Source organism: Temnothorax americanus, unplaced genomic scaffold, assembly GCF_048541705.1.
Source record: "Temnothorax americanus isolate GAGA-0224 unplaced genomic scaffold, ASM4854170v1 Scaffold14, whole genome shotgun sequence".
Lineage (NCBI taxonomy): Eukaryota > Metazoa > Arthropoda > Insecta > Hymenoptera > Formicidae > Temnothorax > Temnothorax americanus.
This window is the reverse complement of record NW_027509275.1, coordinates 2,913,477-2,929,995: the sequence shown is the minus strand read 5'-3', so window position 1 is coordinate 2,929,995 and position 16,519 is coordinate 2,913,477. Positions and strand designations below refer to the sequence as shown.

Sequence of the window (16,519 nt, the reverse complement as noted above, 5' to 3'; positions counted from 1 at the left end):
GCTGCTTTCCGTTTATCGGGAGGAGAAATTCGTCGAGACGTTAAGTTTGTTTGCGCGCGCCCGGTCTGCTTCGTGCGAACTCGGCCGCGTTCGGGGACGCTCGGGGACTCTCGGCGCGCGACGGTTATGCGACTGCGCGAAGTCGGTCGAAGGGCCAACGAGAGCGCGGCGGCCGGCGGCGGCGATACATCGGTGGTGCGTGGTGCGTGGTGGACGTTGGTGGACGTGGTGGTAGCAGGTATCTCGTACGTACGTACATACATACATGCGGCGTATACGGACTATACGAAGGCGAACGGAGAACGGAGAGCCGGAGAGGGCCGAGGCTCGCCCCCGTCGCCGTCGGTCGGTCGGTAGGCATTGATAACAGCGGGTGGCCCGCCGCGCCGCGACACTCGCGACAGTCGGAGCCGGTCGCTCGTCGTGCGAGCGTCGTGACGTTGGCCGCGTTGGCGTTTCTCGCGCAATCTGAACGACGCGAACCGTGAACTGTCAACCGCCGCCGGTCGCGTACGCGCTTTGAAACGCCGCTCGGCGTTCATATCCGGGTCCGTCTCGCGCGGTCGGTGCTCTGTCGCGTTCCGTGTCGCGTTTCCGCGAGTGTCCAGTGGTGGCCCAGTGTGTGATCGACCATGAAAGCGGCGGCGAGAGATAGGACCGCGGCGTAATTTGATTGATACGTCCTCGCGGCGGCGTATTTTTCTGCAGCGACGCCGGTGAGTCGACAACACGTATTACATATATACACATTTGTCCTGCCGTAGCGTGAAACACACTCGAGGGCAGGTACCCCCGGGTACAGCTGTCGTCGGAGATGATTTAAAGGGACGCCCTTTCGAGTCCTTTCTTAACGAGTTTTCTTTCACGGTTGTAAAATTTATTGACCGCGGCATAGCGCGTTCTATTGACGTCACATATGTTATCTTGCGTATCGGGACTGCTCCGACTTGAAGTTAGTCGCCGAGTGCCTCCCCGCGAGATTTCCTTAGCTAATAATTTGCAATTTTACTCCGGCTTTTTTCGGAGTGTTATATTTTCGCTAAGAGGATAAACACATTTTTCATTCAAAGAATCTTTCCGAAGGATAGGGTTGTCAAATTAGCTCGCGATCGCGTATAATGATGTTTTAATTTCGGAAGTGCTGACGCACACGATTCTTGCGCGTCGATCTAGAGACGCGTGATAAAGGGTTACTTCCGATTGATCGAGTGAATCTCTCGATGAAAGGGGAAAGTCGGCTTGTCGCGCTCTGAGAGCACGTCGCGAGTGTGCGAGACGCACCCGTTTATGTGGGTCGCGACACGACGCGTTATTAGCGTCCCGGTGTTAAAAGTGGTACGCCCATGAGTCGCCCACGAGTGGAAAATAGGTTAACATTCTCCTCGCGATTTTCCACCGTCCCTCTTTTCGAAGGGACACCCTCGAACTCGCGGAGATGCGAGATCCACGTGATCCTCGAACGAGATGGACAGATAGCGTTCGAGAGCGCCGCGTCACACAAATCCGCGTCACGCAAATCCGCGTAGAAAAAATATCGAGAGGCGCGCGCACGCGCGAGCACACACACACATTTGTAAAGGATGCTTCGCGGCCGATTTCTTCCTCTCTATTTTTCTTTTTCCGAGTCCCTGACTTTCCGAGCTTGTCGTCTGAGGGTGGATTTTTGCCTCGAGTGTTTTCACGCGATCGCTCGCATGCATGCCAACGATTAAAACGACGTTTCTCACGCTTTTCTGAGATCGTGAGACAACAATGCAATTTATGGAGACATCCTTGTGAGAATTTTAATAGAGAGAGGATGCGAATTATACATATTCTCGATTGCGAATGATTATATGTAATACGGTATAAAATATGTTTAATTGATTTAAAATAGATGTAGATATAAATATCTTTTAACGAATATCTAACACAACATAATATTGATGTAAGTTACATAATTTTAATGAAGTCTTTTGCTTTGCTATTGTTGTTATAAAATATCTGATCTGTTCTCTCTATTCTAAATATAATAGCAACTATACATTGCTGTGTGAATTTATAAGTTTGTTGAGCGTAGCTTGAAAAATTAGAAATTAGATAATAAAATGTCTAATATTTAATTGAGGCATTCTCAAATAATAATAATTGGGATACTTTAAAAAATGTAGTTATTTTATTTACATTGGATATTTATTTTTGATTAATAACGTGTTGTATGGATCATGTGTATATATATAAAGATTGAAGGTGCGCGCGATGCATGCCTTTGGCTTTAATATAGCGACCGAACGAACATGACGGGAAGCCTCCGATCGAATTTATGAAACCCGCGGCGGAATGCGGCTGTGCTTTGATAGTGTTAGAATGTGTTACGAGAGTGAGCAATTCTCATAATCGCGATAACGTTTTCGATGTTATCATTTCAAAATCTAGGTATCGGCACAACTTGTGTTTTATTGAATACACAGGGCGTACCAGATCTACGATGTAATATTATTTGCGCGTCGTTGAGTCGTGTTTTTGATTCGAGTGTATCGCTCGCGGGAAACGTACTCCGAAGAAATAAAAATTTCCTTTGTGGTCGATCAGACGAGGTTGAAGACTTTTCTCTTTCTGTGTCGTTTACTTTTTAATTTAATTAAAGATTACTTATTTAGGTAAGTTTTACTTTAAAAGGTTAATGTACTTTCATTAATAATTTACTTCCATTAAATAATTTACTAAATGATAGACTAAATAAGTAACAAAAATTAAAACAAACTAGCGTACACACACGCATAAACGGTTAACTTTAATTGATTTTAATGTATTTTTCAAATCTCTTCTCTTACTTTTACGATCCAATATTAATATTATTTTGAATCGATATACTCTCTTTACTCTGAAAATTATTATTCCCGCGTACTTACACTTACCTGCTTGTTGTCTTTGTCGATGATAGTACAGTTGTTCAAATAAAAAATACAACGAAAGGATTGAGTTGAAAATTCTCTCATTTCCGGATACTCTTGGTGCGCACGGATGCACATGCACATACATACGAAACATTCAGATAAAGACGTTTGCGCGACGTGTATGCCAATGAAAAATTAGAATGGCCCCGCGTACGATCGTAAAGAAAGTCGTGAAACAATTCTAACGACCGACATGCTCGAACTTTGCCTCTCGGCGCCAGCACGTTCATGACCCACCCGAGGTTGATGCTCGCATACGGCATATACATTGCTCTCATGGCGGGAAAATGAAAACGGCCGAATAAAATAAACTCGAATGTGATACACTGTTTGTATAACATTTACATGTTAATGATGAGGAAGCATTACATTTTTTTTCCCCACACTCCGTGTATATGGGTATAGCATTGATTACATTATCTTTTGTGTCAATGAGATGCGGAGTTGCTGGTATTTTTCGACATTAAAAGCCTGGCGTAACGTTGCACAGAAATGTTGAAGAAATTCATGCAAATCGTTCGATTATTATGCATAACTGGCAATGCGTCCGGTGCGATTGCGTGTGCCCTTTAGGATTAATCGTAAGTGCATTCGCGTGAAAAACGCTACGCGAACACAATACGATCGCGCGGCGATTTCCAACCGCTGCATATTTATTCGAGCGGCATTTAATTGATATCGCGGGGCGTTTAATTAATCTAAGTGGACGCGAAAACACGTGGTGCAATTGAACGGGCAACGGTAGAGGAGGACGGAAGTGTAGCGAAATTTCCTCAACAGAAATACTTCTGGTCAGTCGATCGCAATTAATTCGCGGCGAAAAGCAGACAGCGTAATAATCTCGCGAGATAAAAATAAAGTTCGTGCCTCGCGTATGGATTCATCCGCCGTATTCGAAGGGCAAACATAAAGGCGATATTCGAAGGGCAAACATAAAGGTGGAAAAAGTTTAATTGACATCGCAGCCGTGCGATATACACACTCCGTGAGGAAAATAAAATGTAGATACCCTAGCGCGATAGGATATGCGAGGGATGTAATCAAGGGCGGGTCCCAAGTTCGCACCGCTGAGCTTCATTCAACTTTAGAAACGAAGCGCAATGCATCTTTAATTAAATCTCCGGCTGGCCGGCGCGTTCTAGATTGAAATATATTCTACGAATTTTTCCGCTACCTCGGTTTCTTTTTTCTGCTGCAAAGGACAGAACCGTGATTTCGATGATCCGGATGATCGTGTGTTTCGAACGCGATTAAAATCGGGATCACGGGGTCTCGAAATACGTATCCATCATTTGACCTCGCACAAGCAGAATCTGCGATAAGAAATTCACAAATTAAATTTAAAATCGTCGGTAATCTTGAATTTAAAAATGCATTTCCAACTATCTTTTCAGATAATTGCTGAAGTGCTTCCGTTTTAATCTTTGATAAGCGAAGCTGTTAAGTAAAAAGGCTAGCAGCTTCGGCGAGATTACCGCAATTAGGCAATTTGCAATAATGACATAATTAATGAAAATGGTTGAATAATGCGTTGACAAATGCGTTGTGCAATTTGTCGCGATCCTTGCTTATTGTCGTAACATAATTTTGCAACGTGGTAAAATCTTACGTGGGAATTGTTTTTCATCGAACATTTTCTTTACGTATTGGAAATTCCAAATGCATAGTTCCGGACAGTGGAAATTTCAAAGCGAATTCCCGTGTAGGAGGCAACAACTTCATTTTCCTCCTCTTTTCGTTCGCGATGTGGCTTAGCTGCATATATGTCCACCTGCTCGTAACAGTTTGTCCTGATACAGCTGCGTTGAACTATTACCTCCAGTCCTCTCTCTCCCCTCCTTCCGTCGTTCTCTCCCCTTGGGCATCTTCAGTTTCCTTGAGTTTATACCATTTCCGCTTTCCATCCCGATGTTACCTGATTATTATCGCACGATAATGTCTCTCGTCACGATCGTCCTGCATGTTAAGCGAGTCTTGACTAATGATAAAGATGAGCCGGCACAGGTATGTGAGATGATGGTTACCAAATTACAGTTCTCGTATTCGCACAGCGTCCTTGCGCGCAATGATGACGGGTTGCATATCGATATACATATATATGTATGCATGTCTCGTGAAATTTTCATTGATTTAACGTAAACAATGGCTCACATGTAGGAACATACGAATATCGAGGAAATAAAAATCTCCTGTTTCTCCATGTATATTATGTACATAAGTCGTGATATATATTTTATATCAATTCGGAAGAATCGTTGTGGAATACATATGTAATACGTTAAATGCCAATATATCATTGGACTATACAATGTAATGTTTCCGAAAGTTTCGTATGTACTCCTTTTCACGACGTACAGCGGGTATTGAGCGAGGGATGGAAAAAAGGCGGTGAGGTGAATCAAATTTTGTGTAACCAATCATTCGTCGCAGACTTCCAATAATCCATGGGCGATACATCCGGCCGAACAGCGAAGCTGTGCGAGATATCCGAGTGGGCAAATATCTAGCCCCATTCCGGATCCGATCAAACTTTAAAAACGACGGTTCGAGGGGTTTCATGTATGTATATGTCTGCAGGGTATGTATGTGTATCTTTGTGTATGTATGAGGAAGGAATGAGAGGGAATACAGCGAATTACAGCTATTCGACCCGAAGCGTACGACACAGCGCGTGCGAGTACAACGGTATGCTGTCTGGTCATCTAAAATTTAAATGTTGTGTGCTCAATGCACTGTATAAATATGTCATTGATGGCATTTCGTAGTCGGCAGTACTTGCCGTCTACGTATGATGCATGAATATTGCAAACACAAATTCTGCACACAAAATGACTTCTTTCTGTATTAAATACATATATATATACACTGTTGACACACAATAATGTCTTCGTTAAAGGATTCTTTAAGCAATACCGACGTTTGTTCTCATTTGTTAGAAAAACTTGTTAGAAAAATGAATACGAATACCTGTAAGGTAAAATGATTCAACTATTAAAAAATAGAGAATGGTTTGTCAGATTAATAAATTTTTTTTGCGTATATAGGCAAAATATCAATATACGTTTCTGAAAATTGAGGAAATCATTATTCTCTCTCAATATGAGACTTGAGATATTTAATATTTAATAAAATGGTACAACGTTTGGAGAAGGTTTGTCAGATAAGCAAATAACTGCAACTTATTTATCTTATATTGAAGGAAATGGTTACAGTTTTCAAATTATATTAGTGAGATCTTTTTCACTTACAAAACTTTTTGAAAGTTATATTTACTAGTTTCCAGTCATATATTTAAGTATGCAGTTAAGAAATTCTTTCTACTTTTTTTAATGCGATTTCCAGCTGTTATATAAAAATTGATAAGCATTCTGCAATTATTACATTTTTATAATGATAATAATCGTATTTTTTATATTATGATTAAAAAGAAAGCGAATACTTTTTTTATATTTATTAATTTAGTTATATAAATATTATTTCCCGATAAAATTTTATTTTTATTAATAACTCAAAGAGAGATTAAAATGGATTTACTATTTTTTATTATACGTATTAGTATACTTTAATATACAGAACAGCTTTTACTAAACGCTTTTCTTTTGAGCTATACAGATTCTTTTACCAATTTTGAATCAATTTTATTTTACAATTAGTAAAAATGTCAAGGGAGATAAATTTATATAATTTTTTAAAATTTCTTTTCTTATGTACTTTGTAACCACGAAAAATAAAATTCTCTTAAAGTAAAACTAATTTTAAATTATCTGAAAAAATTATGATTTTAATTTTTTTTAGGAAATCTTGTTTTTATAAAAATTTTGTTTATAATTTAAAAACTGTAGATATTTGACATTTTTGTAAAAGAAAAGGAAATATTCCAAATTGACCAATAGCAGTTTTAAGGAAATGCATTTAGTGAAAAACACTTTATCGCGTAAAGATACATATGTATGTTAATATACAATACATAGTACTCCAACAATATATGTCTTTGTTTTAATTGGGCTTTCCATTAAAGATAGCGTGTCAAATAATCTCTCGGGGGAAGTAAATCTAGACGCCAATAAATCCATCCCAGATAACGATGACGGAGAAGATTATCTATGTATCGTTGCTTTCATTGAATGTTCTCCTATATTGATGAATCGCGATACACGTTCCTAAGAGAGAGAGAGAGAGCTCCGCTCCGAAGAGGCTTAAGCATCGTTTATACGTACGGCAACTATTCGTTATGTGATACATACGCTCGCGGTCACGCTTTCCGTTTCTCTGCCGCGTGGCAGGGGACGGGATTCGTCCCACATTCTCGAGGGTCGTATTTTACGGATTACGCCCGCTTTCACCCCCATACCTGCGTGCTTGTAGCGGCATCCGAAAAGTTGGGTAACGCAAAGGATTAAATCAGGGACCGCGTCGGGCGTTTGCAAATGCGGGTGTTCTGGCATGTTGAGGGTCTCTTTGTCTGTGGTACCGATCACAGAGGGGATAAACGTCGCTTTACTCGAGGATCGATCGATTTGTTCTTTGGTGTAAATGCGGCTTAACGGAGATTGCTTACGGTTCTGAGCGAACCCCATCCGGTTGCATAGCGACTCGCAGGCAAACATGTGGTTAGACCGGTTGACTCAGACAGGTCGGTTTGGTTCTTGCTTACTTGTTCTCTCTTTCTCCCTCTTCTTCTCTATCTTTGCCTCCGCTCTCTGCCTCTTCTTCATATCCCTTCCATCTGATTCTCTCGACGGCAGCCTATTGCGTACCTGTGCCTGTGCCACATCTTCTGGCCTCAAGTGATTACTGGGAGTTTCTGACATTTTAGGTAAACTCGAATGGAGCAATCTTTCGGATTTTCCGAAGACGCCATCACGCTCATAAAACGAGGTGATGATTTTTATCTTATTTTAGTTTAACTGAGATGCAGCCAGCTCTCGCTGTAATATGAAAGAAATTGAATATTCCGTTACTATTATTTTTAAAACATTATTTAAAAAAATTAACGGAGAGTCTACTGTTTATCATCAAATATTGTGCTTGCTTTTTTGACAACTTATAAGTCAAGTACCAACCTAACGTGTTTTTGTTAACGGGTATCGATAAAGCTTTGAAAAACTGCAAGTGCGTGACTTATACCTGCTCTGACTGTTAAGCATATCGATTAGCTTCTGAGTCGCATGTATTAGGTTGTCATTCTTTACTCGCTTTATATAACTGGGTTATCGACCGCATTGGCCATGAAGATATCTTTAAAATGGCCTAAATTAATGTTCGTAAAATGTACACGTACACACAAATACACTATGCAACTCATTAAAAAGAAACTTTAAATTTCTGACTTAATTATGTATATTTATTTTTTCTAAAATGACACGTTACGCATTGTATTTATTTTATTCCTATAACTATTAAGTATTGAGATGTTTTTTTTTTGTAATTTTTTTCTTAATGAAATATTAATCTCTGCTGATCCACACAGAGATTTTATTATTCTAGATTCAGCAACAGAAAGAGCTTTAAAAAGAGCTTATCTATTCTAGCATGTATTAATTTTCATGCGCGTAGCTTTAATCAACTTTTGCTGGAGAGACCGGTACAATATCTCATATATTTTGTGCTTCGCATGATGGTTGTGCATAGTAATTAGACGTAATCATCATACGTATGGATGCTCAGCTTTATTATCTGCCTATATAATTAACAACCCTATGATTTCATTTACTGCGAATGTATATAAAAAATCGCGATATACGATTGTTGCTATTTATTCAGAACGTGATTCGTATTAACGACATTGTCACGTGACCGAGTTTATCTTATATATGAGAAACTAGACAACGTATTTTTTCTGAGCAGAATTTATGACAAAAATATTATACAATATTTAATCCATTGAACGGGACGTAGTATACATCAGAATTTTTTTAAAACAGATTTTGACAGAGAATAGAGTTTAAACTTACAGTTAGTGCAATCCTAATAAATTCGTAATTAATAATTCTATTTTTACAGTCTTTCAAAGAAAAGGAAATAATATAAAGTTTTATATTGTCAATTGTGACAAAACAATTATATACAAGGACTGTTTGATATCACTGTGTGTGACCTATATGTGATATCAATATTTTATTTTTATTGACTGATATAATTATTATGAAATTTAAGTTTACTGAAATAGTATGAAGAAACATTACACATAAATTTTAATCTAAATTGAATTTAAATTGAACAATAATTGAATTTAATAACAACCACAGATCAATACTTTGTCGAGAAAAATATTTTTGGATTAAAGAAGTTATACACATGTTCACACAAATGTCGCTCAAAGCTCATGCGCGACTTGACTCCGAATATAGACTTTTCTTTTGTAACATTTCTCTTTTAGTCAAAATTAAATATCTCTTAGGTAGAAACTAAAAATTTCCTTTGTGGCATTTGCATAACTACGGCGACAATTTCAGTGGCTGCAGAGGAAACTTAAATTTATTGACTTTAAAAAGAAAGTATTTTTATTTTATTTAAGAGTAAGAGTATTATGAAAAACTAAAAGAAAGGTGTCACTACTGTCACTAAGGAATTCTTATCTAAATAGACAAAAATTTATAACTACACATTTGAGAATCCTATTATATATATATATGACCGAAAATTTTGACCAGTGAATATTTTGCTAGTAAATACAGTATTGTAACAAATTCTGTTAGCATCATTATTTAATTTTTGCCGGAATGTACATTGCATTGTTGTTTATTTTATAAGTACAAGCTTTAAATACACATTCTGTAAGACAGTCTTTTTTCTCAGACAAAAACTATAATGGAATGGTTCACTAACCATACATAGCGGCCTATTTCGTTTCATTCATATTGTATGATCGTAATCGCAATGCATCGCGTTCGGCTGATAAAATCCGATAAAGACAATAGTCAAGGAAAATGCGAGGAAATAGCGCGGTTCGCAATAGGTCGACGACCTTATTATACGTAGACTGAGTAGTCACGATGAATACCTCTTCACGGACCGTTCTCGTCTCTAATGATCATTGTCCGCTTCCCGTTGGGCCGTTATCAATATCCTTATTATCGGTCCAGCGCTTTCCCAGGCGTGACATGATACGCGTACAGAAATTATATCGCCTCACAATATTATCATTGCATGCGTGCGCGCTTAATTGGACGCCCGCGAACGCTTGTTCGCAGAACTGCGCGGTGAACTTTATAATTAGCGAGGTATAGTAATCAATGGCTATCGCCCGCGGCTCATATATCGCACCGGTGCGACACTTTGCGCTTTATTGCTTTGTTTGATTTAATCTTAGCGCTATTGAATTATAAGTAACGAGTAACGTCGTCTGAAATATTAATCGCAACGTGATTGGCCGAGAAGCGATGATTGTTGTTAATATACACTCGAATCGTGGACTGTCACGTTAGATGCACGGTTTAGCATCTGAATTATATAGACATACGTATTTCTTTCTCTCTCCGTAAAAAGAAAATGCTATCGCATTCGGTTGCAACAGCTATTTCGTGCACGTTCGGGTCGTGTGTTTATTTTATAGTATGAAAAAGATCTTGTTTCGCTTGGATGGCGTTTCACTTATATTATTACCTATACGTGTTACTGCGGTTGAAGGATCGGAATGATTATTTACTGGATTTATAGCTCTTAAAGCATACAAATATTTACCCATTATTTTGGAAACTATTACATTGTGAGAATTTTATTTACGTTTAGTCATATTTCTATAAACGTGTCTTGTAAGATGTACGATATATTCACTTGGAGAACATTTTAACAGTTTTAGCTATTAAAATTTAATTTTTGCATACATACATATCGTATCTTCTTTTACTGGTATTTGCATTTTTTGCTCGATGTATTTTCTTTATATACTAGACGTACCGCTAATTCATTTAAATGTTAATTTGCAATGATTTTATATATGTTACATTTGCTCATGGAAAAAGGAGATTTTGTTGAGATAAAGGAGATAAAAAGAGAGATGCGATTGAAAAGAGGACTCTCATAGTCAATGTCCTGTTCGTTCTTGGTCCATTCGCTCTTAGCAGCTGAAATCCAATTTTCCGTCTTCTACCGGCATCTCGGTACCTTCGAATTCAGTCTGTATTTTTTTTTTTTGTCGATCTTTTTCCTTAGAATTCAATTCCGGACCGTTAAACTTTTGCTCATTGCGAACTGACGAGCGTTAACCGTTTTCGAAGTGGACTATTTAATTCTGGGACACACGGGGCTTTCCAAACGTATCTTTTGCAGAGATGAGAGATAGCTAGAATCACATTGTTCAATCAGACACACTTTATTAGTTTGCCGGTATTATTTTATATCTATATACATAAAACAAAGTCGGGTTAGTTACAGCACTTATAACTCAAGAACGGCTGGACAGATTTTAATGATCTATGATTTGTTGGATTCGTCTCCGCCCCGAATATATATATATAGCAGGAAAAAAAAATTAAAGAAATACCGGGGCCGGGGCGAAGCCCGGCGGGGCATGCTAGTTTCGGATAAAGTTTACATTTGTAACGATATTTAGAAAGGTATTAATATAAATGGACGAAGCACATCACACATACACACACACACACAGTCTTATATACATATAAAATACGGGACTTGAATTTTTTGTAAAAGTTAACGCATTCGTATATGCTATATAAATCTGAAATGTATATACAAAGACGAGTTCGTAGTATACGATTGCGATTTACCATCACGTTTAACGCTGTAATCAATAAGCTACTCGTTTTTCCTGATTATTCCCGATATATTCACAGTGCATTACTCGTGAATCCTGTTTAGCAGGATGTGATATAGATACTATTCAGATGCGAGATGCTTTTATAGGGACACGTATTGAGATTTCTCTTTTTGATGCGCCATTATCGTCAACCATATATGGTAATTAATTGGGTTAATAGCGGCTCTTAATTCCAGAGCACGTCACCGATCGATATTTGCCATTATGGCGTTGAGTGAAATTTTTACGTCCGGAGCATTCCGTGATAAAAGCAAATATATACTCTGTTAAAAAGAAAGTTACTCGTTTAATCTCTGTAGAGATTTGACATTAAAGTAGCTTTCATACTCTTTCTATCGTATACACGTATCGTCTGTATACGTTTAGTGATATTCTTTAGAATTTGGATAGAAATGGTAAAATTGTAAAAGTATATCTAAATTTCTGTTTAAACGAAGAGATTATTTAATAATTTGTACGCATGGTTGTAGCCATACTTTCTCATTAAATTCTACTACTACATGGTTTCTCATTTGGTTAAGGTCGTTTATTTCGCTATAAGATTTCTAACATTTTTCAAGGCGCAGGGACTTGTCAAGCTTATCAAGGAAGTCACGAAACGTTGGCTTGAGCTAACAGGAAGTTAAGCATGATTGAACGTAGCTCGATATGAAAGCGTGTCGCGAGATAATATTTGCAAAAAGAGCTTGTGATGCAAGCGATCGGTAACGCGATGAATGCTCCGAGTCAACGATTAGAGTACATTGAAATTCGTTCGTTTTTTCGAACATTCTCTTCAAACTAGAAAATTTCAAGTTTGGTGGGAATACACAATTTCAACAGTATATTGTTCGCTTCGTTTCTAGTTAGAAACAGATAAAATTTTAAACGTAGGTTATTGGCCCGAGCGTTGCTCCGACTGACTGTATTTTTCGATATAATGGGCACTCATTTATAATTTATAACACTCGCGAATCAATTGCAATTATAATTTATATGGGTTCTTATATAATAGATGAAGAAGCGCGCGCGCTCAATCGAGCTCGATTTCGAAGAACAAGGAGAGATCGATCGCGACCCAGTTTACATGTTCCGGCTTATATACGTGCGATCACGTTCGATCCGCGCGATCCCATGCAATCCGGTACATATGTATAATGAGATTGCTATCGTCTGCCCTTATCCCCGTCAGCCGCACGATATGCTCCGTACACCAAAACATTATCTCTATTCTTATGTTATTCGACGAACGATGAAAGTTACATCGCAAACATGCATACAATACGACACGTGTGCGACACTCGCATGAATTTTTCTTGGGGATCGTTCTTTGCAAATCCGACGGCATCGATGGATGCCGGCTGTTGTTATCTTTCATTGATTCTCGCGCAACTGTTCTGAACTTTCTGAATCCGCGTGTGAAGCGAGCGAAGAAGAGGAATCGGCACGGAACGGGCCAAAGAGCGGGAGACAGAGAGAAATGAAATGACGAACGTAGATGGAATGCGAATTTACTCCGTTCTCGTGTGTCGTGCCGCACCTTTCCCCGCTCGCTTCCGGAAGTTTAAATTTTACGTCGCGCCATACATCACTCACTCGCATGGTCTATTGTTCATTCTCAGATAATGCAGCGCTATTATCAGCAGTTCCATTTATTTTTTTTTCTAGCGATAATGAGCACGACGCGATTCAGCTGGTGCATTGTTCGCGGCACTTGAGAACGAAATTATTACTCGGCACATATACGCGATATACAGGTAACTGGAGGAAAGTACAGAGTGTATTGCTTTTATCCCTGTTTGATAAAAAAAATATTGCTAATTATTTTCTGCTTCCGAAAAGATGCAATCTAAAAACAGTCAAGTAACGCGCAGAGTTTAATGCATGTTTATATACGAGATAAATTACTTGTTTCATTAAACATTTGTTTTACCTCTGATAAAACGTGTCAAATAACGTATTATAATGTTTAAAATTTAATTATAAATATGTTTTTGTGTACACACGCGAATATTACTAAAGCAATTCGATAGTTTAACAGTTTAATGTTCAAAACCGATTTCCTGATTAATTATAAAAAGGAAAAGTTAACTTTAATCAAAACATGCCAAATTATATAATGTTTCATTAATATGTTACATTATTAATCCATAGACAGGAGTAATATGCGATACCTCATTTTCTGATCAATATATTAAACTAAATTACAACTTAATTGCGAAATTTGAAATTGTGTTCAATTACAACATTATGTGCGTCGGACTGTCGGACATGCGTCGTTTGTGAAATTTGGAATCACGAGGTGCATTATTTCTCCGCGTTTTGCAATTTTAATTACAAATATAAAATGGGAGGGATCGCGTATTAATACTAATTAAAAATTCCGTTAAATAATCAGAGTTATATATCAATGATGGATACGCGCCCATGATGTGAGCCGCGAAAGCGCGGCAGACTCATTTGTAATTTCGCTATGTATATATAGATACATAATTCGTACGGCGAAGTCACCGTACATATGAACGAAAAAAATTACCTACTCTCGCGATTGTCTTTCGTTGTAGTCATTCATGGTTAAACATCGCTGTTTCGAGCAGTATTCCAATGTTGGAGACACATTGATCCGCGGAATTACGACAAATCAAAATCGGATATCGAAATACATAATAAATATGTATTTATACGGTCGTAATTTTGCGAATTTTTTGTGTACGAGAAAAACAGCTCAAAATGTGAGATATCTTTTTATATTTTATTCCGGACTTAAAGATTAAAATATCTCTTTATATAGTTAACAACTTAACGACTGGGTTGATTATATATATCTATCAGTCACAGTTATACCCGATAAGATGAGACATATCGATCGTTATCCAACGCGGTGATCCCGTTTTGATATATGTTTGTTGCATCACGTGACGATATATGATGATTATACACATGATGCATGATTCTCAAAGGGATTGTGTGATAGACGTCCGACTTTGTGACGTATATAGTTACAGCGGATAAATAAAACTGTATAGTCAATTAAAGTCAGAAATTTATCAAAAATTGGAAAGTATAACGATCGAAAATAAAAATAATAGAATGAAATTAATGGTAGTTAAACTGTATTTTTAATTTGAAATTAGATTCATTCATTAATCTTATCCATTTGGTCTTGGACTCAAGGAGGACATTTCCAAGGTATCTCCGAAGGTTATACAGCAAAGAGTTAATCTTTCGATTGATGAAACTTTCATGTTTTTTTAAATTAGATTTCCACTTGATTAGATTGCGAAGTTGATACTCGTGTAGAGGTTTGCTCGGCTGATTTCATCGCAAGCGACTTCATGTTGACCTTTACCTTTATCGTGCACCATCAATTTACTCACGATTACTCGATGCATATGCAATCGTTGACGAAGGTGGAACACTCTGGCGTATTAATAATTACCGGTACTCGTTTATCGAACAATGTAGCTCCCTGTGTCTCCCCCCTGCAATTACGCCGTGTGTTTTCTTACCATTTATGATTCGCCGTCGCGTACTGACTTTTTTACGATATTTTTTTCAGAAAAATATTTTATGATTTACCTTTTTTCATCACAATCATTACTTCCTTCATTATTTCTTACGAGTGACGGAACGTAAGGTTTAATCACGACTTTTTATTTATACCTAGCATCTCTTTTAATAGCTTTTAATATTATAAAACTGTCTGTGTGTCTTCTTTATTTCTGCTCTCGTCGATATTTTGGTTTTATATATATATATTATATATATTTTTTTTGTATAACAAAACTCACTACTTTCCCGAGGAACTCTGAATATATTTAATAGTTGATTTTTTTATTCGCGATTTTTTCTTTTAGCGTATATTGTAGAAAAAAATTAATATTACTGAATAGATGTGGGACAGTGACATTTAATACTTTCAGTATACGAGGTAAAAGTCAGATAACACAATTACTGAACTTAGACGTTCCTATGCATAGGTTTTTATCTATAATTGAGAGAAAACCGTGACCTTTTTCTTTCATAAGTCTTTTATCAGTTTCTTTCAGCATCCGTAACAATGATATTAATTTTTGTTAGCAAACGCTACTAGTATTAATATTAACATCGAATATTAACCGAATTACTCTAATTGTAAGTTGACAATGATATACATTGAAAAACATATTATTGAATAATTGGTCGCTTACAAATAGTAGGAATAAGACGAAGGCAGACGCGGGATATAACTGAAGTTAAAATCGAACAGACGTGGAATGATGAGATCCTGTTGAACCGTGAGCCGAAGAAGTCATGCGCGTGCTTCAGAATCGAGATTCGGATCTTTCTTTGTCGACTTTCTCTCTCTCTCTCTCTCTCTCTCTCTCTCTCTCTCTCTCTCTCTCTCTCTCTCTTTCTTTCTCTCTCTTTCTCGCGAAAGTGAATTATGATTCCATACTAAAGGAAATCTTGATTGGTCTCGGCGAACGTGACGAATTGCGCCGGGTATTGGGAGATTTCAAAAAAATTGACTTTTCGCAACTTTTCTGGCACGTGATCGCGACACTACCGTCGCTAATTCTGATCTCGTCGTCTCCGACAGATTACTCGTCTCGTCGATCCGATTTATTTTTATACGAATGCACGCCCTCGTATTATATCCTTCTCCAAGATCTCGCAACTAGAAATCCTTTCTTTCGTCGTTCGCGATATTTTTCAGTGGTCGCGAGTTAGTACGCGGTTTATTAGCCGAGGACAATATGTGGTGCTGCGCCGGGGTGGCTTTTCAGCTCTCTCTTCATCTTTCTTATTCTCACAAAATGGAGCCGCGCTTTGTGCTCGAAGG

At 37.9% G+C, this 16,519-nt stretch overlaps 1 protein-coding gene across 3 annotated transcripts in view; it reads left to right on the top strand.

Moving 5' to 3' along the window:
- Positions 1–201: 201 nt before the first annotated feature.
- Positions 202–16,519, top strand: part of Pgant9 (polypeptide N-acetylgalactosaminyltransferase 9) — a 193,850-nt gene continuing 177,532 nt past the window's right edge. For 2 of the 3 annotated variants that reach the window (XM_077400774.1, XM_077400773.1), the window contains exon 1: positions 204–716. The gene's annotated coding sequence lies outside the window, so the exon portion shown is untranslated. Of the gene's footprint in view, positions 717–16,519 lie in introns of all 3 variants that reach the window. The other variant, XM_077400776.1, reaches the window with a different exon arrangement.